This window comes from Anomaloglossus baeobatrachus, chromosome 12, assembly GCF_048569485.1.
Source record: "Anomaloglossus baeobatrachus isolate aAnoBae1 chromosome 12, aAnoBae1.hap1, whole genome shotgun sequence".
In the NCBI taxonomy this organism is placed as follows: Eukaryota; Metazoa; Chordata; class Amphibia; order Anura; family Aromobatidae; genus Anomaloglossus; species Anomaloglossus baeobatrachus.
Genome location: NC_134364.1, coordinates 127,150,552 through 127,159,773, shown reverse-complemented (window position 1 = coordinate 127,159,773; position 9,222 = coordinate 127,150,552).

Genomic DNA, 9,222 nt, shown 5'->3' with positions numbered 1-9,222 from the left:
CTCAGTGGTCAACATTTCAGCTTTGCAATCTTGGAATCCTGGGTTTGAAGGACAATATCTGCAGGGAGTTTGTATGATGAACAGCAGGACCCTGGGAGAGAGCAGTGGGGGGCAGAGGGGATGTTCAAATGCTGATGTCCATTCTCTCTGACAGCACCATGAAAACTGATACCGGGGGGATAAGAGTAACAGCTGGACCCCCTCATCCATGTACTATGGAGACGAGACGTGTGTGACCGCAGAATAGGACAGGAGGCGGGATGGATCAGGGTGGGGAATGACCGCAGAAGAGGGCAGGAGGCCGGATGGATCAGGGTGGGGAATGACCGCAGAAGAGGGCAGGAGGCCGGATGGATCAGGGTGGGGAATGACCGCAGAAGAGGGCAGGAGGCCGGATGGATCAGGGTGGGGAATGACCGCAGAAGAGGACAGGAGGCCGGATGGATCAGGGTGGGGAATGACCGCAGAAGAGGGCAGGAGGCCGGATGGATCAGGGTGGGGAATGACCGCAGAAGAGGGCAGGAGGCCGGATGGATCAGGGTGGGGAATGACCGCAGAAGAGGACAGGAGGCCGGATGGATCAGGGTGGGGAATGACCGCAGAAGAGGGCAGAAGGCCAGATGGATCAGGGTGGGGAATGACTGCAGAAGAGGACAGGAGGCCGGATGGATCAGGGTGAGGATTGACCGCAGAAGAGGACAGGAGGCCGGATGGATCAGGGTGAGGAATGACCGCAGAAGAGGACAGGAGGCCGGATGGATCAGGGTGGGCAATGACCGCAGAAGAGGACAGGAGGCCGGATGGATCAGGGTGGGGAATGACCGCAGAAGAGGACAGGAGGCCGGATGGATCAGGGTGGGCAATGACCGCAGAAGAGGACAGGAGGCCGGATGGATCAGGGTGGGGAATGACCGCAGAAGAGGACAGGAGGCCGGATGGATCAGGGTGGGCAATGACCGCAGAAGAGGACAGGAGGCCGGATGGATCAGACACAAGGCACATTCTTCAACTTTTACCAAACAGCCTCAGAAAACAAAATTTCTTTTAATTACTATATATTAGGGTGTCATATATACTGTACACACTATATATATATATATATATATATATATATATATATATATATATATATAATTTCTTTTTTCCTAACATACCGTATTGCATTAGACTGTACACTAGTAATCCTAGCTTTTTATTTATATTACACCTTTCACTCTAATAATATTAATTTATGCTTTTTAAATTAAGAATTACTTATATTGAATTAGACTTTATACTGTGTATGTAATTTTATATATATATATATTTGTGTGTGTGAACAACGGCAGAGCAGTGTCCAGCAATAACGTGAGATATCCAGGATGCTGTTAAAAATTCCTTCACTTTATTCATGAATCCATAAAAATACAATGGTCCGAGCGATTCAGAGCAGCATTAACGCAGGAAAGTAGCGCAGATAGGACCACGCGTTTCAGCGGTGACACTCGCCTCCTCATGGTCCGAAATCTAACCTGCCCTCTGGACATAGAGCCTTGTATATACCACTCCCATTGACATAATTATATACAGATGTGAGTTAAAAACAAAAATAGTTTATACATCGGATCTGCTTGTCATATTTGTTTTGTGTGTGTGTGTATATAATATATAAATATTCAGACTTAACTTTATTGCATATGTATACAGATGACATCATTTTATATATTACTCATATTATATTATTAATATTTATCATTACACTCCAACACCTCAGAGGATTTGAACCCAGGCATCCCATGTCAGCTAACCACTAGCCCACCATGGTACCTGATGTTCATAGATTTTCTTTTTGGGTGGTCTGGAGCACCAGGGGCTTCACTTTCCTCACACACTCCAAAGACATACAGATTGGTAGGCAGTGATCACTTCCCATGAGTAACCCACTGGCTCCCTGTTATAGTTTTGCTGGGGTGGGGGGGGGGGGTACTTGGGTGCTAACATTTAGATGCTGCTGTCTCTTTTCAGCATCTATATGATTACCAGCAGGAATGGTCCTGGAAGTTATAGATCCCAGAGGATTTTGCTACCTAAGAATCTGAAGTGTGAGATCTGTCTCATATGGGACTATATGAGAGCTATCAATCTGAAAAAGAAATATATAATATTTTGTATATACAGTGTCTCCACCCATATCCTGTATACACCGCCATTAACATGCGAACGGTGGCAGCTATAGGCATAGAAGTGGTGTCTAGGTATAGTAAAGTAGCCATGCGCTGCGCAATGAAACCACCTATAGCGCCACCTGGTGGAAAACAACGGAGTTAGCATTTTTATCATGAAAACGGAACGAGAGAGAAAAAAGTGAATTACAAAGTTTTAGGGCATCATCAATTCAATACAAATCGACACCTTGCATACAAAAATGCTATCATATGAAACCCATGACCCCCCCCAAAACATTGAATGCTGGTCACACATATGGCACTCATTAGTGGCCCCCATCAGCTGCAATGCACATCTGGGCTCTGCACAGCATACTGTATCTTGCTGCAATGCACATCTGGCCTCTGCACAGCATACTGTATCTTGCTGCAATACACATCTGGGCTCTGCACAGCATACTGTATCTTGCTGCAATGCACATCTGGCCTCTGCACAGCATACTGTATCTTGCTGCAATACACATCTGGGCTCTGCACAGCATACTGTATCTGGCTGCAATGCACATCTGGCCTCTGCACAGCATACTGTATCTTGCTGCAATACACATCTGGCCTCTGCACAGCATACTGTATCTTGCTGCAATGCACATCTGGCCTCTGCACAGCATACTGTATCTTGCTGCAATGCACATCTGGCCTCTGCACAGCATACTGTATCTTGCTGCAATGCACATCTGGCCTCTGCACAGCATACTGTATCTTGCTGCAATGCACATCTGGGCTCTGCACAGCATACTGTATCTGGCTGCACTGCACATCTGGCCTCTGCACAGCATACTGTATCTTGCTGCAATGCACATCTGGCCTCTGCACAGCGTACTGTATCTTGCTGCAGTGCACATCTGGCCTCTGCACAGCATACTGTATCTTGCTGCAATGCACATCTGGCCTCTGCACAGCATACTGTATCTGGCTGTAATGCACATCTGGCCTCTGCACAGCATACTGTATCTTGCTGTAATGCACATCTGGACTCTGCACAGCATACTGTATCTTGCTGCAATGCACATCTGGCCTCTGCACAGCATACTGTATCTTGCTGTAATGCACATCTGGCCTCTGCACAGCATACTGTATCTTGCTGCAATGCACATCTGGCCTCTGCACAGCATACTGTATCCTGCTGCAATGCACATCTGGCCTCTGCACAGCATACTGTATCTTGCTGCAATACACATCTGGCCTCTGCACAGCATACTGTATCTTGCTGCAGTGCACATCTGGCCTCTGCACAGCATACTGTATCTTGCTGCAGTGCACATCTGGCCTCTGCACAGCATACTGTATCTTGCTGCAATGCACATCTGGCCTCTGCACAGCATACTGTATCTTGCTGCAATGCACATCTGGCCTCTGCACAGCATACTGTATCTTGCTGCAATGCACATCTGGCCTCTGCACAGCATACTGTATCTTGCTGCAATGCACATCTGGCCTCTGCACAGCATACTGTGTCTTGCTGCAATACACATCTGGCCTCTGCACAGCATACTGTATCTTGCTGCAGTGCACATCTGGCCTCTGCACAGCATACTGTATCTTGCTGCAATACACATCTGGCCTCTGCACAGCATACTGTATCTGGCTGCAATGCACATCTGGCCTCTGCACAGCATACTGTATCTTGCTGCAATGCACATCTGGCCTCTGCACAGCATACTGTATCTTGCTGCAATGCACATCTGGCCTCTGCACAGCATACTGTATCCTGCTGCAATGCACATCTGGGCTCTGCACAGCATACTGTATCCTGCTGCAATGCACATCTGGCCTCTGCACAGCATACTGTATCCTGCTGCAATGCACATCTGGGCTCTGCACAGCATACTGTATCCTGCTGCAATGCACATCTGGCCTCTGCACAGCACACTGTATCTTGCTGCACGTTGTGCAATATGGCAGGTGACACGTTTGCACACATCTGTGATACGTGGTCGTAGGTCCTGCAATGTTGGGGGAGGGGTCGCATACACCTGCTGTTTGATGTGACCTCACAGAAAGAAGTGCAATGGGGTCAGGTCAGGAGAGCGGAGACCACTCCACACAGCCACCATCCCCAATGACTTGTAGGAAGGTCTCCATGAGGTATCGCTTCACGTCCGCAGCCTTGTGAGTGTTACACGTTCTAATCATAGCATTTCTGTATGCAAGGTGTGGATTCGGATTGAATTGATGATGCCCAAAACTTTGTAATTCACTTTTTTTCCCTCTATCTCGTTCCGTTTTCGAGATAAAAATGCTAACGCCATTGTTTTCCACCAGGTGGCGCTATAGGTGGACATTGCGTAGAGCATGGCATGGCTACTTTACTATACCTAGACACCACTTCTATGCCTATAGCTGCTGTTGTTGTCAAGTTAATGGCGGTGGACAGGATATGGGTGGACACACTGTATATATGTAGAATGTAGTATGTGACTGGGCCCATAAAAGAGCAGCGTGCATGAGGAATGCAGCGTGCATGAGGAATGCAGCGTGCATGAGGAATGCAGCGTGCATGAGGAATGCAGCGTGTGAATGGGCCCATAGACAGCAGTGTATATTGTGTGACTGGGCTAACGAAAGAGAAAAAACCCTCCAAATCTTCAGAGATTTGCCCCCCACACTGCAGCACAGGTCAGCTAACCCCTAGCCCACCATGGTACCTGAACATATGGTTGGCTATTTCTTATATCTATTTCACAATAAAGAAACAATAATCAAATTACAGCTGAAGTCACATCTCCAGGTCCGTATAGACACTGTCCTAGGCTTTGGACCCGTTTCCTTCTCTGCACACAAACATTACTAACCCCTGAGCACCGTGCCACGCTGAGCAGGAGATGGTCATTTCTTCTGTATATTTAAATATATATGAATAATTAGCACAAAGGGTTCAGCCGCTGATTGAGAAGCAACATACCGGTATGGAGAGGGAGCCGAGCGGTCCCGGGGCTTGTGCCGCACAGGGTGACAGGAGTGGGAGAACGTTTAGATGCTGCTGGCTCTTTTCGGGAGAAGCATCTAAACCGGGCGACTCAGACAACGCACCAAGGAGGTCAATGATTTTTTTTTCTTAAAAGTTCTTTAATAATCTTGCAAAGGAAATCCAAACAATGCCAATATTTCTTCTACACATCCCGAAATCATGTTACAGCGGGATGATCGGATGCGAGCGGGCGGTCTATAATTGTACACCCTCTTCACATGCGCAGAAGACATCATAATGGCTGTCCCAGACGGAGGCCCTGCAGCCAGGGGAGCACATTTTGGCCATGCCTTGAAGACTGCGGAGCCCTTAGGTGCAGGAGTGGGAAGAGGGCAGGTGGGGGGGGGGGGGGGATAGAGGACAGCACCGACAATGTTTTATCACAAGCGGTTACAAAGCACAGGTATGCCACCAAACAGGACTCCAATAACACCCAAAATATAAAAAAGATATAGACACAGGAGGTTAAAGGCTGATGTTGAGAGTCCGGACGCCTCTAATAAAGGAGACGGGATTCTGCACAGTAGAAATATGTGTGGAAATGGGAAAATATTGACATCACACAGCAGAGAAATGACTTTCTATAGTAAGGGAGGACAATAGCAATAAATAAGGGAGGGCACTGTCATAATAAATACTTACACCGTGTGACTTACCAGTGACACCTTAGTACTTCTGGGGTCTTCTCCCTCTGGTATTTTCCCTCTCTGCAGTTTGCCATACAGAACACCTGGTCACATACACCTCAGAAATGTTAAAAAATATACTGATAATACACCATTATGTGTGATTACCACTGTACCCCGCATTACAAATATTAATGAGCAATGTATAAATCAGGCCGTGTCACACAGTGTAATCCCTCCCGTGTGTGACTGGTGGGCAGCAGCTGGACTACACGCTACAAACATTACAATGAGAGGGCTCCTCCGGACACGAGGGAAGGGCGACTGCGCTCCTACAGAACATGGAGAACACTTTGGGACGGTAAGTCAGGTCAGGCTTTAATACTACTCCATTTTTCAGAAATGGAAGAACTGCTAAAACCTGAAAATCACTGTGAGCTGAAGTTAAGACCACCATTATGAGTTGTGACGACATGGACTGTCAGTGCCTAGCAGGGGTTAATTACCCGATGTGTACTCCAGCTATGTGTGCAGAGAGCAGGAGCCGGCACTGACAGCTGAGAGCGGGGACGCTGGTAACGAAGGTAAATATTGGGTAACCAAGGGAAGGGCTTCTTGGTTACCCGCTGTTTACCGTGGTTACCAGCGTCCGCAGAAGCCGGCTCCTGCTGCCTGCACATTTAGTTGTTGCTGTCTCGCTGTCACACACAGCGATCTGTGCTTCACAGCAGGACAGCAACAACTAAAAAATGGCCCAGGACATTCAGCAACAACCAACGACCTCACAGCAGGGGCCAGGTTGTTGCTGGATGTCACACACAGCAACATCGCTAGCAACGTCACAAAAGTTGTTCGTTAGCAGCGATGTTGCTAGCGATGTTACTTAGTGTGACGTGGCCTTTAGGAGTCTAGTGTTAAAGTTCTTGTTGACTCATTTGATTGCCTGTGTTTTAATACATGGTATGTCAATTCCTTCATCCTGCTTTTCCAATATATCTGACCTGTTCCCTCTTTGCTTCAATATCTCCCTGGCATGCTCCAGCATCTGTGACCTCCCCCCCACGTTCCCCCACCTTCCTTTTATGACCTTTGTTTATTTTGCCTATGTGATGCTGTATCTGGCTTCTTTGATTGAGTGATCAAGGGGTTCTTGTTGCACCCCACCCCTTCACAGCTGAATGCACTTGTATGTGTATATAATGGGACAGGCCAAAGTCTGCCCAAAGACTTTGTCTGCCCCATGACAAGTCTGCACCATATAAGTATGATGCATTGAATTAGGCCAGAATTGGAAGGGACCGGAAGGTAATAGACCACATAGTCAATGTAAACAATGTTCGTGTGTCTATTAACTTTCACCTCTATAATACTTCACTTTCTACTGCCCCCTTTGATCCATGAAGTAGTGAAGATGGCCACACGCTGGACCTCATCTTCACTCACCTCTGTTCCCTATCTAACCTCTCTAACTCACCTCTCCCCCTGTCTGACCACAACCTACTCACATTCTCTTCCCTCTCTTCTCCAACTACGCAACCCCCCCTCCACAAACTCTCACACCCTCGCAGAAATATCAAACACCTTGATTTACACGCCCTTTCTCAGTCCCTTCTCCCTCTCACAGACATTGCATTTCTACACGATGCAGATGCTGCTGCAACTTTATACAACACTACAGCCTCTGCAGCTCTCGAATCAGCCGCCCCCCTCACACACACCAAAACCCGCACAATCAACAGGCAACCCTGGCACACCAGTCAGACTAAAGAACTGAGACTGGCTTCCAGAATTGCTGAGCGCAGATGGAAGAGGTCTCATTCCACTGAGCACTTCATTGCATATAAAGAGTCCCTCACCACTTTCAAGTCCACACTCACTGCTGCAAAACAAACCTACTTCTCATCCCTCATATCCTCTCTCTCTCACAACCCTAAACAGCTATTCAACACTTTTAACTCTCTCCTCCGTCCTCCAGCACCACCTCCCTCTCCTCTCCTCTCAGCTGAAGACTTTGCCTCTTTCTTCAAGCAGAAGGTTGACAACATCAGAGCAAGCTTTGGCCCACAATCACCACAGCCCCTCATCATAGCTACTCATCCCTCTTCCTCCAAATCCAGCTTCTCCACCATGACAGAAAACAATCTCTCCACTCTACTCTCAAGATCACATCTAACCACCTGTGCACTGGACCCCCTCCCATCGCACCTCATCCCCAACATCACCGCAGTCCTCATCCCAGCCCTAACCCATCTCTTCAACCTATCACTAACAACTGGTGTATTCCCTTCATGCTTTAAACATGCCTCCATTACACCCATCCTCAAAAAGCCCTCCCTTGACCCATCCTCTGTGTCAAACTTTCGCCCCATATCCCTTCTCCCCTATGCCTCAAAACTACTAGAACAGCATGTCCATCTTGAACTGTCCTCATACCTCTCCTCCTGCTCTCTCTTTGACCAGCTACAATCTGGCTTCCGACCGCATCATTCCACTGAAACTGCCCTAACTAAAGTCACTAACGACCTACTAACCGCCAAAGCCAAGCGACACTACTCTGTCCTCCTCCTCCTGGACCTGTCCTCTGCATTCGACACAGTAGACCATTCCCTCCTACTACAGATTCTCTGATCTCTGGGCATCACAGACTTGGCCCTATCTTGGGTATCCTCATACCTAACCGACCGAACTTTCAGCGTCTCCCATTCTCACACCACTTCCTCATCTCGCCCCCTATCTGTCGGTGTTCCCCAAGGCTCAGTTCTTGGACCCCTGCTGTTCTCCATCTACACCTTCGGCTTGGGACAGCTCATTGAGTCCTACGGCTTCCAGTATCATCTCTATGCCGATGACACACAGATCTACCTCTCTGGACCTGACATTACCTCTCTACTAACCAGAATCCCACAATGTCTGTCTGCTATTTCATCCTTCTTCTCTGTGCGATTCCTAAAACTTAACATGGAAAAAACAGAATTCATTGTCTTTCCTCCTCCTCACTCATCTCCTCCAACAAGCCTTTCCATCAAACTCGATGGTTGCTCACTCTCCCCAGTCTCACAAGCTCGTTGCCTTGGAGTGACCCTCGACTCTGCTCTATCCTTCAAGCCACACATCCAAGCCCTCTTCACCTCATGCCGATTACAACTCAAAAACAACTCCCGTATCGGTGCTTTCGTTAACCAAGAATCAGCAAAAACATTAGTGCATGCCCTCATCATCTCCCGCCTCGACTACTGCAACCTCCTGCTCTCTGGCCTCCCTTCCAACACTCTTGCACCCCTGCAATCTATCCTAAACTCTGCGGCCTGCCTAATCCACCTCTCCCCTCGCTACTCCCCAGCCTCGCCACTCTGCCAATCCCTTCACTGGCTTCCCATCACCCAACGACTCCAGTTCAAAACACTAACCATGACATACAAAGCCA